Source organism: Elaeis guineensis, chromosome 11 (assembly GCF_000442705.2).
Source record: "Elaeis guineensis isolate ETL-2024a chromosome 11, EG11, whole genome shotgun sequence".
Taxonomy (NCBI): Eukaryota; Viridiplantae; Streptophyta; class Magnoliopsida; order Arecales; family Arecaceae; genus Elaeis; species Elaeis guineensis.
Genome location: NC_026003.2, coordinates 109470030 through 109482217, shown reverse-complemented (window position 1 = coordinate 109482217; position 12188 = coordinate 109470030).

Below are 12188 nucleotides of genomic sequence, written 5' to 3'. Positions count from 1 at the left end.
GAAACAGTGAAGTTATCACCTTTTTCTTTTCACTTTTTTTTCGAAAAAAAAATCTTATCCACTTCCATAGAAATTCATTTATGAACCAGGAGAGACATTCATATAACATGCACAACGGTTTAAAAATTAAAACCTTAATATGACCAACAAAAATAGAAGAATCATAAGCATTGAGAGAAAAGATAGGTGATAGCCCACCATATATAAGTCATATCCAGGAGGTGCTACGGAAAACAAGGGGAAAAACCATAAGCATTCAATACCATCCAATATCCTAACTAAAATCTTTGCAAACGCTCTAAAGTTTCATAAATTTCACAACCCCATTGATGTCCCCTCCGGAGTAAGCTTTGATCTACACAATGGGCACGTCCAACGGCCCTCATCGACCCACAAGTCAAGGCAGGCCCTGTGGAAAGCATGAGCACAGTTGCCGAGTTCCCTGACCTCATGGCCTCCATCCAAGCATCTCATACAAATGGTGCACACATGCTCTATTTCTTCACCCAGTCTCCATCTCTCCACCAGACTGCCGAATTCTACCACGGGGAGCCTCTCCTTCACTGACTCCGGTGTCATCTGCGAAGCTTGAGATGATATGGCATCCAGCTCTGAGCAAGCATTGTTGTTTTCTCTAGAGGAAGCTGGTGAACTTGAGCTCAAGTAGCTGCCAAGATGCCTAGAGGCCATAAAGATCATGAACTTGATGAGGCCTATGAGTTCAAGGAGATAGACATAGGGCCTTGGCAGTGAGAAGTAATAGAATCCAAAAGCCATGATGCTGAGAAAAGGAAAGAAGAGTTAGAAGGAGAAAGGAAGAAGAAGGTGGTGGTTGGCTTGTCTTTTGTTAGGATTTGACGCTTCGAGATTCAGCCTATATTGAGCCTACAGCAAGGTTCGCAGCGAAAAATGAAGTCCAACGAGACCAAGATCACCCCAAACAGAGCTCGGATGGAGGAGATACGAGCTTTTGAAGTCGGCACGAGATCCGAGGCGGTGGTGGGCCGACGGAGCGGCGCACGGCCCAAGTAGGGCCAATGTGCGGGACGCGTGACCCAGGCGGGCGCGCTGCCCCGCCCGTGCGCGGGCCGACGCGCGCGGGCCGATCCAGGCCTAGGCGCCTTGCCTGGGCCTGTACCCCGATCACCGTGGACCAGGCGGTCCATGGCTGGGTCTGTGGACTGCGTGGGTATTTTTCACGCATTTCTCGAGGTCAACGGTACTATTCTATGGATCGGAGCACGATCAGAGGGCATGGGTTGATCTGATTCTCGATCCAATGGTCCAGGTCCTTATATGGGTTGATTAAGGAGTCTTAAACCTAATCTAATTGGGTTTAAGCCCTTTAAAAAGGCCTGTGAGGCACAGAGGGAAATAGAGTAGTCTGATTTTGCCGGAGAATGCACCGTATGGAGCCGTACAAAATTCGAGAGAAGAATAAGAGGTTGAAGCGCTGAGAGAGGAGCAGGAGGCTTCTGGATAGTGGGCGCCAGTCACTTCAGGGATTCAGAGAGTTTTCCAATAGAGAGAGTTTTTGTGAGGAAAACTTCATGTGAGAGAGAAATTAGGTGTATGAGGGTTGAGGGTGAGATCTCCTCTTGTAAAATTTTTTTTCATAGTGAAGTTTGTATGTCCCGTGGAGGCGAGCTCTTTTATGGCTGATCCACGTATTTTGATAATTTTATTTTGTTTCTTCTTTCTTCCTGCTGTATCATGTGGTACTGAAAAGATCTTGAAAGGTGGTGTCCTGATCAGACATTCATCTAATATCTTTATATAGTTGTGTGGAGAAAGATGATAGAATATAGGTTGGGTTGGGAAATTGAAATGGGTGATCCACTGATCCTGGCTGGCTGAGCAGTTTTCTTTTTTTGATAGAATTTTTTTTTTTTTTGGGGGGCTGAGCAGTTGAGTATTGCGTCTCGTGTACTCCCTCTCTTGGATGTATCTCCCTCCACTTTTGCTTTAGGGGCCTCTGGAGGTGGAAAGGTCAACCAAGTCGCTTGAAACCAAGGGCATATCGCGTGAATGCCCAGTTTTGATCAGGAATTTCAATGTGTGGTCCACTTTTGATGTCTGGAAGATATGAAACAGGTTTCCTGTATTTCTTTGTTAAAAAATGAGTGGGATTAGTATAATGCTACCAGTTGATGACATGATTATGCTAGACTTCGAAGACCTTGATGTATCTTATGTCTAATCATCATGGGAGACACCACTCAAGCAAGTGCAGAGTGCAGTGTATTAGCCTTTGTTATTTGGGCTTTGAACTCCCTAAGCTGCATCCCATTCAAAATAAAGAAAAGAATTTAGATGATCTGTCATGATTCTTTTAGCCCGTGATATGCTTATGACAAGATTTTTTTTTTTTTTGTCCCCCATGGTAAGATTTCTTTTTTTTTTTTTCTTTTTTTTGTCAAAGAATTTAATAAACTCTAAGAAACGAAGAGCATGCAGGACAAAGTTAGGCCCAAGATGAAAAGGATCTGCTAGTAGTGCTCGCAAGCTAATTCCGACAAACGAAAGATCCATCATGTACTTTTCAACAGGTTGTTATAATGCTACACACATGGCTTCATTTTGAGAGAGAGAAGAGAACTTATCTTAAATTTAATTATCTAGGCCGAAACCTTAAGATGTATTTGATTTATGATTGAAATCGAAATCAGAATGAAAATGAATTAAAATAAGAATTTGAATGTTTATATTCTATGATGTGTTTAGTTCATGACTGAAATCAGAAAAGGATTTGGATAATAGATGAGAGTTTGAATCGGATATTTAAAGATTGGAATATCTCATTCCTCTTTGAAATAGATATGGATATGAGATTTCTCCCAACAAAATAAGTGGAATGGAAGTTACTTATTCTCATTTTAGAGCTTATCTCCCTCCAACCAAATATATCTTATCTATGCATTGCCGAAGATTTCGACCTGAAACCTTTGCCTTTGAACAGTGGGGTGCTATCATTGGAGCAAACCTTAGTTCACAATAGCATGGCTCCTAAAATAAGTATAACTTGGAGTATCTTCAACATGACAATTAAATGCTGGTCAAAGTTTGATAAATGCTTTTGAAAATTTTGGACGCGGCAATGGAAACAAAACTATCATACTTATTTTCTCGTGTCAAGATACAATTTTTAATGTTCTGTGTTTGAACGATGGTTCTCCAAATGCATGTACACGAAGTTGGCATTACCATTGAGATTAAGTTGGAAGAAATTCAAAACCAAGATCATGTTAAAACTGGGAACTAGGACTTGCTCCAGTTAATTGCACCTTCTATCTAGCACTAGATCATCCGAGTTCAAGTCTTGAATGGTGGAGCTCCAAGTGCTGACCTAAAACTCGTACTATATATGGGTGTCCCTCCATCTCTCTTAAAACCAAAATAAAAAAATAAAAAAAAAGGTTCTTGGTGAAGCTTGAGATTGCATAATAATCCTGGAAGCTTTAGATTGAAGTGGATCTTTGATAAGAAATAATCTTAAATCGCATTGTCATGACTAATGCAGTAACGGACCATCATTTTAAAAAATTCTTCTTATTAATCTCCTTACCACAAATAAAATTCTACCTGTGAAAGAGCCCTCTGACAAAGCGGATTTACTCTCATTCCTAGTGCAGATAAATTTAGGGCTAGCATGGCATTAAGAATTGATATAGCTGGCCTTTTTTTTTTTTTTTTTTTGTCATGGAATTAGGCATAAAGCTTATTGGAAAATATCTTAAGAAGAAGTTCTTTAGATATTTTTTAAAAGTATAGGGGTCATAAGAATTGAGCCTAGTTGAGAAAATGCAACTATTTTGTTAAGGCAGAGCTGAAGTATTTATGTGCAAAGATAGACTAACAAACCGGGTGAAGCTGCCACCATAAAGAAAATATATCTGAAATTCGTAAGTGCAAGGACTACAACACTCAAAATATTTAGCAGAATTTCTCTTAAAAGAGTTTTTTTTTTTTTTTTGTATTTTTTATGCATGTATAGGCATCTCTATGACATGAGACTTGATACAAGAGAGAGCTTCGTTTTTTATGGATGTTGCCCTTTGCAACTGGCACTTGTTTTATATGGAGCAAATGTAGAAAAGCATATAACAGCTCTTTATTTTGTTGCATTAGATTGCAAAAGAAAATTACTCATACATTGTTAAGCAACTATATTTTACAGTTCAATGGAAGGGACCAGTTCCAGTTCAATGGAAGGGACCAGTTCCCATGGGCAGACGTTAATGAAACCTTTCTTCAAAAGCCATACAAGCAAAAATCACATCAAACAGGTTTTAGGCATTTTGAAGCGAAATCATCAGCCTGCATTAAAATGCACATAATTTTGGTGATGCATACTACTTTAATAGATGCCGTTCAGCACATGGGGAGACGGTTTTGGACTCACCAATGCGGTCCACTTTATGTTAGATTGAGTAGCCAAATAACTCTCGATGTAATAATCAAACATTAACCTTGGTCCACTTTATGTTAGATTGAGTAGCCAAATAGCTCTCGATGTAATAATCAAACATTAACCTTATACAATATATTTTACTTCTTTCGTAATTACATGAATACTTATTACTTAAGGAACTAAATAAAATAAGAAGCATTTATTTGATCATATTGGCTTTGAGCGGGTTTCACATGGTCAAAAAAAAAAAAAAAATGTCATGTGGTAGCACATAATATTGGAGAGTGCATGCGACCGGAGGTTTTGTACGTAAAGCTAGGAGAGAAAAACATCACAAAACATGGAGGAGTAACATTTGAACATTTTCATATTAAAATTTTAATTGCTGCTAAGTGGATATGGTGGATAGTTTAAAAATATCCATCTGGCTCTCCAAAAAACATAAAAATCTACAGTTAAAAAATTTCTGTCGGAGAAATTTCAAAACCGCTCAACTACAAATTAAAATCCAGCATCCTTCCTCTTCCATTTTATTTTCTGCTGAATTGTCTCGGTGTCTTCGCTTCATGCATCTCAGAAAATGCATGGATGGAAGCAACATACTCATACTTTCTGATACAAACCATCCGCAATTGTAAAGCATTGATTGTCTACGACCAAAGCAAATGAAGAACAAATGTATTTGATGGCCATAACGCAAATAGCCACGGTACCTGTCACTTGTCTCCTTCAGAGGCCAATCCCTACGATGTGCAGCCCCACCTGGTTACAACAATCTCCAGCAACCTCTTTGATTCATGGTCTTGTGATGTGAATTGTCATCAGATTTAGTTTCTAACTAAATAATATCTTCTATGGAAACATTGTCCTCTTTAGTCATTTTCATGACGCCAGAGAGATTTTTTTTTTTTTTTTTGATTCAATATTTACAAAGAATGGTAACGCTTATGGAAGTTTTTGATTCTAATACAGCTTTCAAAATTTCGGTATTCTCTAGATGGCAGTCCCTTCCCTAAGCACCAAAAACCTTCAATATTTCTTTGGTCCAATTGCGTGGAGTAAGAGGCCAGACAACTTATAGCTTGTATGACATAATTTTCACCATCATGACAGCAGCAAGCACCTGCAGTTCCATAAAAAAAAATTATGGACCCTAGTGTAATGTGACTCATGTCAGTCTGTATCAAAAAGTAATCTGTTGAGTGATCTATCTATGGGTACGTATGTGATGAGTTCACTGTGGTTACAGTCAAATCCTTCACCATTTTTGGAACCAGATCCAAATCAATAAATATTGGGAAAAATTCAACATGATCCAACTAACATCAGGTTAGTTTGGATTGATTCTCAAATCATCATTTAAAAAAAAAAAAAACCACTAATAGACTATAGATTTTATTAAAAACATATTAAAAATGTAAAGTATCTAAAATGATAGTTAACTAATAAATTGAAAGAAAATAAACTGCATAGGACGGAATGCAATTTAATTAGGATCCAAGTTAGCCAAACCTTTGATCCAAGCATGAAGTGATCCTAGCATGTTTTTAGAAATTAAAGGCAAAAACAATCCGAGCCGACCAAAATCAACCCAATAAGATTGATTTGCTTGTTGGACCGACCCACAGGGCATCCCTAGATCTATATAATAAAGTTCTATCATCCACTTTTAGATTGTGGAATAGTTTTCATAATAAAGTACCGGTGCTGTATAGTCTTAATCACTGTGATTTATTAAAAAAATGACAACTCTAACCCACCAGTGTTTGTGCTAAGCTGATTAGCACCTTTCTCATCTATGCTTGTGCTAATAAGAGGTTCCATATTCAACACCGGATGATGGTTCCCACAGGAAGCTAAGAAGAAGGAAAAAGAAACAAAAACCTCCAACAGATTCAAATCCAATTCAATTTGAAATTTGCCTTCAAAAGATTGTATACTTGAATACACATCTAACAAGTAATTATCATGATACAATACAAATCTTTTCTTAAATCATACATGCAAACATAATAATAATAATTGACAAGTATCCACCACCTAAACATTGAGAGGACTTCCTCCTAACTGAACAGGTCAGGCGTCCTTATTGGCCTCCTGTGTGACAACTTAAATTTGAGTTCCCTTCCGGATTAAAGCAAGCCCAATGCCTAGATCGACTTCCCCATCCAAACTTAACAAAGCCTAGTTAATTGCCATGGTCCCAAGCCATGGCCCTTCACCAAATCCTTGCCCAAAAATTAAGCAGCCAACCCCCATCCTCCCTTCCCTTGCACGGCAGCAGCTGGGCCCTGCACAGCGGGCAGGTCACCTGGCCCACGTCCACCCATCGGTCGATGCACCCTTTGTGGAACGCATGCCGGCAGTTGCCCAGCTCTCTAACCTCATCCCCGGCCGCCAAATTCTCCAAGCAAACCACGCACACGAATTCCCTGCCATGTTCCCATCGCCCCCCCGATCTCTCCATAAAGCTCGCGAATTCCACCGTCGGCAGCTGAGCCTTGATCGATATGGAGGTCACCGGCCATGGAGCATCCGAAGCCGGTGTGGGATGGAACTCAGGATCTCTGTATCGAGTGGGAGGAAGGGAGGATGGGTACAGGCCTAGGTAGAAGAGGATTAAGGAGATGGCGAATCGGATGTGGTCGAGGAATTTTAGCAGCAGGATTAGTGGTTCTGGCACGGCGACATAGTAACAGGTTAGAGGGAAGCCCATGAGGTAGTAATGAGAGGGGTTGGAGACGAAGAAGAGAAGGGAAGGGTGATGTTTGAGACGGGGATGCGTTGGGCGAGGACGGGAGGGGGTGGGGTTCCACGATATATAAGGAGGATGGGTGGGGGGGATGGAAGGTGACAAGAAGTTGAAAACCATGTGCTGGATGGAGTCCTCTGGATTTGTTAATTTTCTCCTGCCGGACTTTGACCACGGGAAGTTGTCGGACTAATCGAAGCTATGAGATCATCGCAAAAAAAAGGTAACGCAGGTAGGAGGATTGAATTGTTAAAACTTTTAACAATTCAATCCTTAAAAGGGAACGTTTTTTTTTTTTAACGACCCGTATGGTTCACGGAAAAATCTTTTCTTCCTTAATAATTTATTTTTTAAAAAATATTATATTTAAAAATATAATTTTTATTCGATTGGTCATGAAAAAATAGCTTATTATAAAATAATTTTACATTTGATTGACTACAATAGATCATATATTTTTTATTCCCAAACTCTATATAAATATTAATATAATATTTATATTGATAAAAATATTTTTATCAATATAAATATTAAAATAATATTAATTTATTATAAATATTATAATATTTATATTAATATAAATATTAGTAAAATATAATATCATATTATATTAATATTTATAGAGATATCATTAAAGGGTATTTTTGGAAAGAGAAATGGATCAATAATTTTTATTCTATGGAAAGTCCTGAAATCCATCTTCGCTATAAATTTATATTTTTCATGAAACATAAAAAATATTTTTTCATAAAAAATATTTTTTCTATTCTCTTTCCTCTTAAAATTCTAACCAAACAAAGAGTCTTTCTTCTTTTTTTTTTTTCAAAAAATTTTCTTTCCTTCGCGTGGAGTTAGGACTAGCCTGCAAATGGGTCGGGTCGGACCGCGTCTTGAGTGATCCCGATCCGACTCGATTTCTTGATTGGGTCTTGATATTGGACCCATACCCATCCCAATAAAAAATCGGATCGGGTCGGGTTGGGTCCATGGCCAAATTTATTGACCCATTGGATCATTCGGATCGGGTCAGGTCCATATATAACTCAGTCCCAATCCATGAAATGCGGATCCGGTTCGGATCTAATTCGGATCGGATCAGGTCATGGATTTAAAAATCTACATAAAGTGGAATTAGAGGTCACATCGACAGCAAAATAGCATGGCCATATCTATCTTTTCATATAGATATTCTCTCCTCTCCTCTCTTCCCACGTCTTCTCACTTCACCATTGATAGTGGATATTGTATATCATCCTTAAGGTAATAGTAACGTACAACAGTAAACAAGTAACTGCATATTTTAATTATGAACAATTGTTGGTATGTCTCCAGTTTATTTTGTGTTTGTGGAAGAATTTTTAGAAAAGTTCCGAGATTAGCTGTAAGAATGACATTTCTTGTGCAGTGCATTAATGATCTTGTGATAGTGGGACAGTATTAAAGATTTTAGTAAGAGATTTAAGAAAGAATTTGGGTGAGTCACTTTTTTGGCCCAAGCCCAAATTCTTATTTAGATGAGTCATTCTAACTGAGTTCGGATCTTATATTTGAATCCGGTTCGGATCAGATTGGATCGGGTCCAAATTCAGAAAATCCAGACTTGATCCGGAAAGATGAACGGGTCCAATTTTTGAATCCGACCCAGCTCTATGGATCTTTTAAATGGATTCGGATCGGGTCTAACTGGGTCGGGTCGGGCGGATCACGGATCAACCTGATCCGTTTGTAGCCTTAGTTGGGACAGTGTTGAGATATTTGCGGTGGGTGATCAATGGTGGCTCCATGCGAAGAAAGAGAATCTTTTCTTTGTGTGAAAGATACAACCATATCCTATGTAAATTTTCTGGCTATTGCTAGTAATAATATCATAGAAAAGAAAAACCGATGCAAGTAGTGCCAAAAGATTAGTTGTTTAACTGGAAACTCCTTCCACCATTGCAAATAATAATATCATTCAAAAAAAAAGAGATTAGCAATAGTGACAAAAGTTTGTATTGTTAATCTGGAATGGGTTTTATCTTTCACACGAAAAAAAGATTCTCCTTCCTCACATGAATCACTATTGGATCAACTAGTGGTCACTACGAGATATATGCAAATAAATAAATAACAAGTGCTACAGTTAAGGTCGATCTGGCTCCGACAGATGAGTTAGGTGGTGAATTAGAGAGTTAAAGATAGCAATTCAGGAACTCAAATAGCTAGTTGGAGATCTCAAAATAGTTGATGGTGATTGATCTTCACTCCAATACTTGGATCAACTCTAAAATACTATAAATAAAAGAATTCTATTTCTTGGGGGTTTTCTGACAGGAATCTTCCGATGCCTAAGTTAAATTATCAAGCGGAGGATCCCCGAGGAGTAGTTTATATAAAAAAGAGCCAGAGCCTGATGTGATTGGATTTTAGGACATGCAATGGAGGCCGTTGAGGCTAACCACTTGTATGTCCAGAAGATACATTTTGATAAGATGCGGATCTTATGGTTCTGGAGACCATCCCACCATTATGGGCCAACTGTAATTGAGTGGAAAGATTTCGACATTTCCGCACATCTTTCAGGATGGCCATATGGTGGACACTAATTGGCCGAGGTGAAGACTTCGTGGTGCGCTCTAATTGGTTGGTTTACCATGCTGGCTATAGTTGGTTCCAAGGTGTCTTGGCAGCTCAAGTGAAAAAAGAACAACAATAGATGACATGATGAGTTTGGTGCTGTATTATGAGTTGTATCGTTTTAGCTATCTTTTGTAAATATGCATGGACATTGAGCTAACACTTTTCTAGTAGGAACTGATTGATGGAAAAGCTTGTTCTCTATGTGTCATATTCTGATGTGTGGTATTATCGAACGATTACTCTTTTTGGTGCAAAGATTTGACTATTGTTGAAGTAGACTTTATGGTCTTGGCCCCCATCCTTGGTCTTGGTTCATTCCACCTATGTAGGTTGAAAGATCTTTGGTGTAGGAGCTAAAAGTGTTCGAATTGTTCTACCTGTATAAGTCAATTAGCTTATCGAGGCTTTATAAGCATGATGACCAATGATTGGGTTGTCTCGCCTATGTAGGTCATAAGGTCTTCGAGACTTCGACGTGGCAGCTGGGACTATTGAGATCATTCCAATTGTGTATAGATTGGTAGGTTGCCAAGGCTTTTAGGCATAGGGCCTAAGGTGGAGCCTTCAATATGGAGCCGAAAGTGTTCAAATCATCCCACCTATATAGGTTGGTTGCTTCGCCAAGGCTTTTAAACACGGTGGCCTAAGGTGATCGATCATCCCGTTTGTGTAGGTTGGAAAGTCTTCACAACTTCAACATGTAGGCTAGAAGAGCTCGGGCTATCCATCTATATGGATCGGTTGGTCGTCTAAGCTTTAAGAGCTAGAGATGCTCAAACTATAAAAATATTGGATGGCTTGAACAGTTGCACTAGATAAAATTTGTTGGTTGTCATTGTGGGACTCACCCGGCCTATGGTGGGCTTTGTGCACCAAGTTCCTAACCTCCAAAACTTGAAAGAAAATTTTTACAAGAAGAAAAGATTTTATCAAGAGAGCAGGTTTACATGAATTTAATGGTACATCTTATTGATACTAGGATTGGAGGTTGACTGAATTTTATGCTTATGTTTTTTTTTCTTGCCTATCTTGAGAGCTTGGCTTGGAGTGCTCGGCATAGAAGCTTGGCCAAGTTCTGGTCGGCCTCCAGGGACTCACATCTTACATGCATGGCACTAGCATCTTGAATAGCATGAAAGGGCAGCCTTCAGAAACTCACATTCTAATCTCCAAAGATGCGCAACTTGAGTGCTTGGCCAAGGAGTCGACATGGCTCTGATCGGCACTCTACGAACTCTTGTCCTACTTGCATGTACTTGCATCTCAAATGGCATGGAAGGGCAACCTCCAAGAACTTCCATCCTGATCTATAGGAAAGCATAGCCTGGAAGCACAACTTGGTAGCTCGGAATGGCTCTGGTCGGCTTCTAGGGATTTGCATCCTAATCTCCAAAGATGCATAATTTGGGAGCTTGATATGGCTCTGGTCGGCCTCTGAAAACTTGCATCCTAATCTTCAAGGATGTGCTACTTGGGAGCTCAATATGGGAGTTCGGCATCCAGAGACTCTCATCCCGATCTCTAAGGATGCACAACCTGAGAGCTCAGTATCTAGGGACTTGCATCCCGATCTCTAGGGATGCACAATTAGGGAGTTTGGCTTGAAAGCTTAGGATAGCTCCAATCAGCATTTAGGGAGTTGCGTCCCGATCCAGGGATGAACAACCTGGGAGCTCATTTCGAGAGCTCAGCATCCAAGGATGTGTCCCAATCTCTAGGGATGCATGACCTGGGAGCTCAACTTATGAGCTTGGTGTTCAGAGAGTCGCATCCTGATCTTTAGTGATGTATGACTCGTTTCCAAGTACTCGCATCTAGATCTAGGGATGCGTGACTCGTAAGCTTGGCCTGGAAGCTTGGAATGATTTTGATTACCCTCCAAGGACTTGCATCTTAATTTATTAAGATGCCAACCTGGGAGCTCAGCATGCAATCTCGACCTCTAAGGACTCACCATCCTGATCTCCGAAGGTGCATGACTTAAGAGCTCGACATCCAAGGCAATCTTTAGGGACTTGCATCAAGGATGCGGCTCTTATATGTATGGTGCTTGTGTCTCGAGTGGCACGAAAGAGCATCCATTAAAGACTCACTCTTGATCACCAAGGATGTCAACTTGTGTTGAGAGGAGATAGTATATGAGGAGGGCCATGGAAGAAAAGTCGAGCGTGGAGGTAGCCATGAGAGCTTGAGAGCCTCTTCATTGGGCCATAGGCGGGTTGGGGTGGGTAGCAGGTGCTTCTTGAGCCTTTCAGGATTTCATGATAGTTGTAGTTAAGCATAACCTTTAATAATTGGACTATGGTCCTTCCTCTAGCACCAATCTGTTATCATCAAGGATCAATTTTGCTCAAGCTGATGAGTTGGAGTTGATAACAAGAGGTCCAGGGAGATGGCTTAGGGATT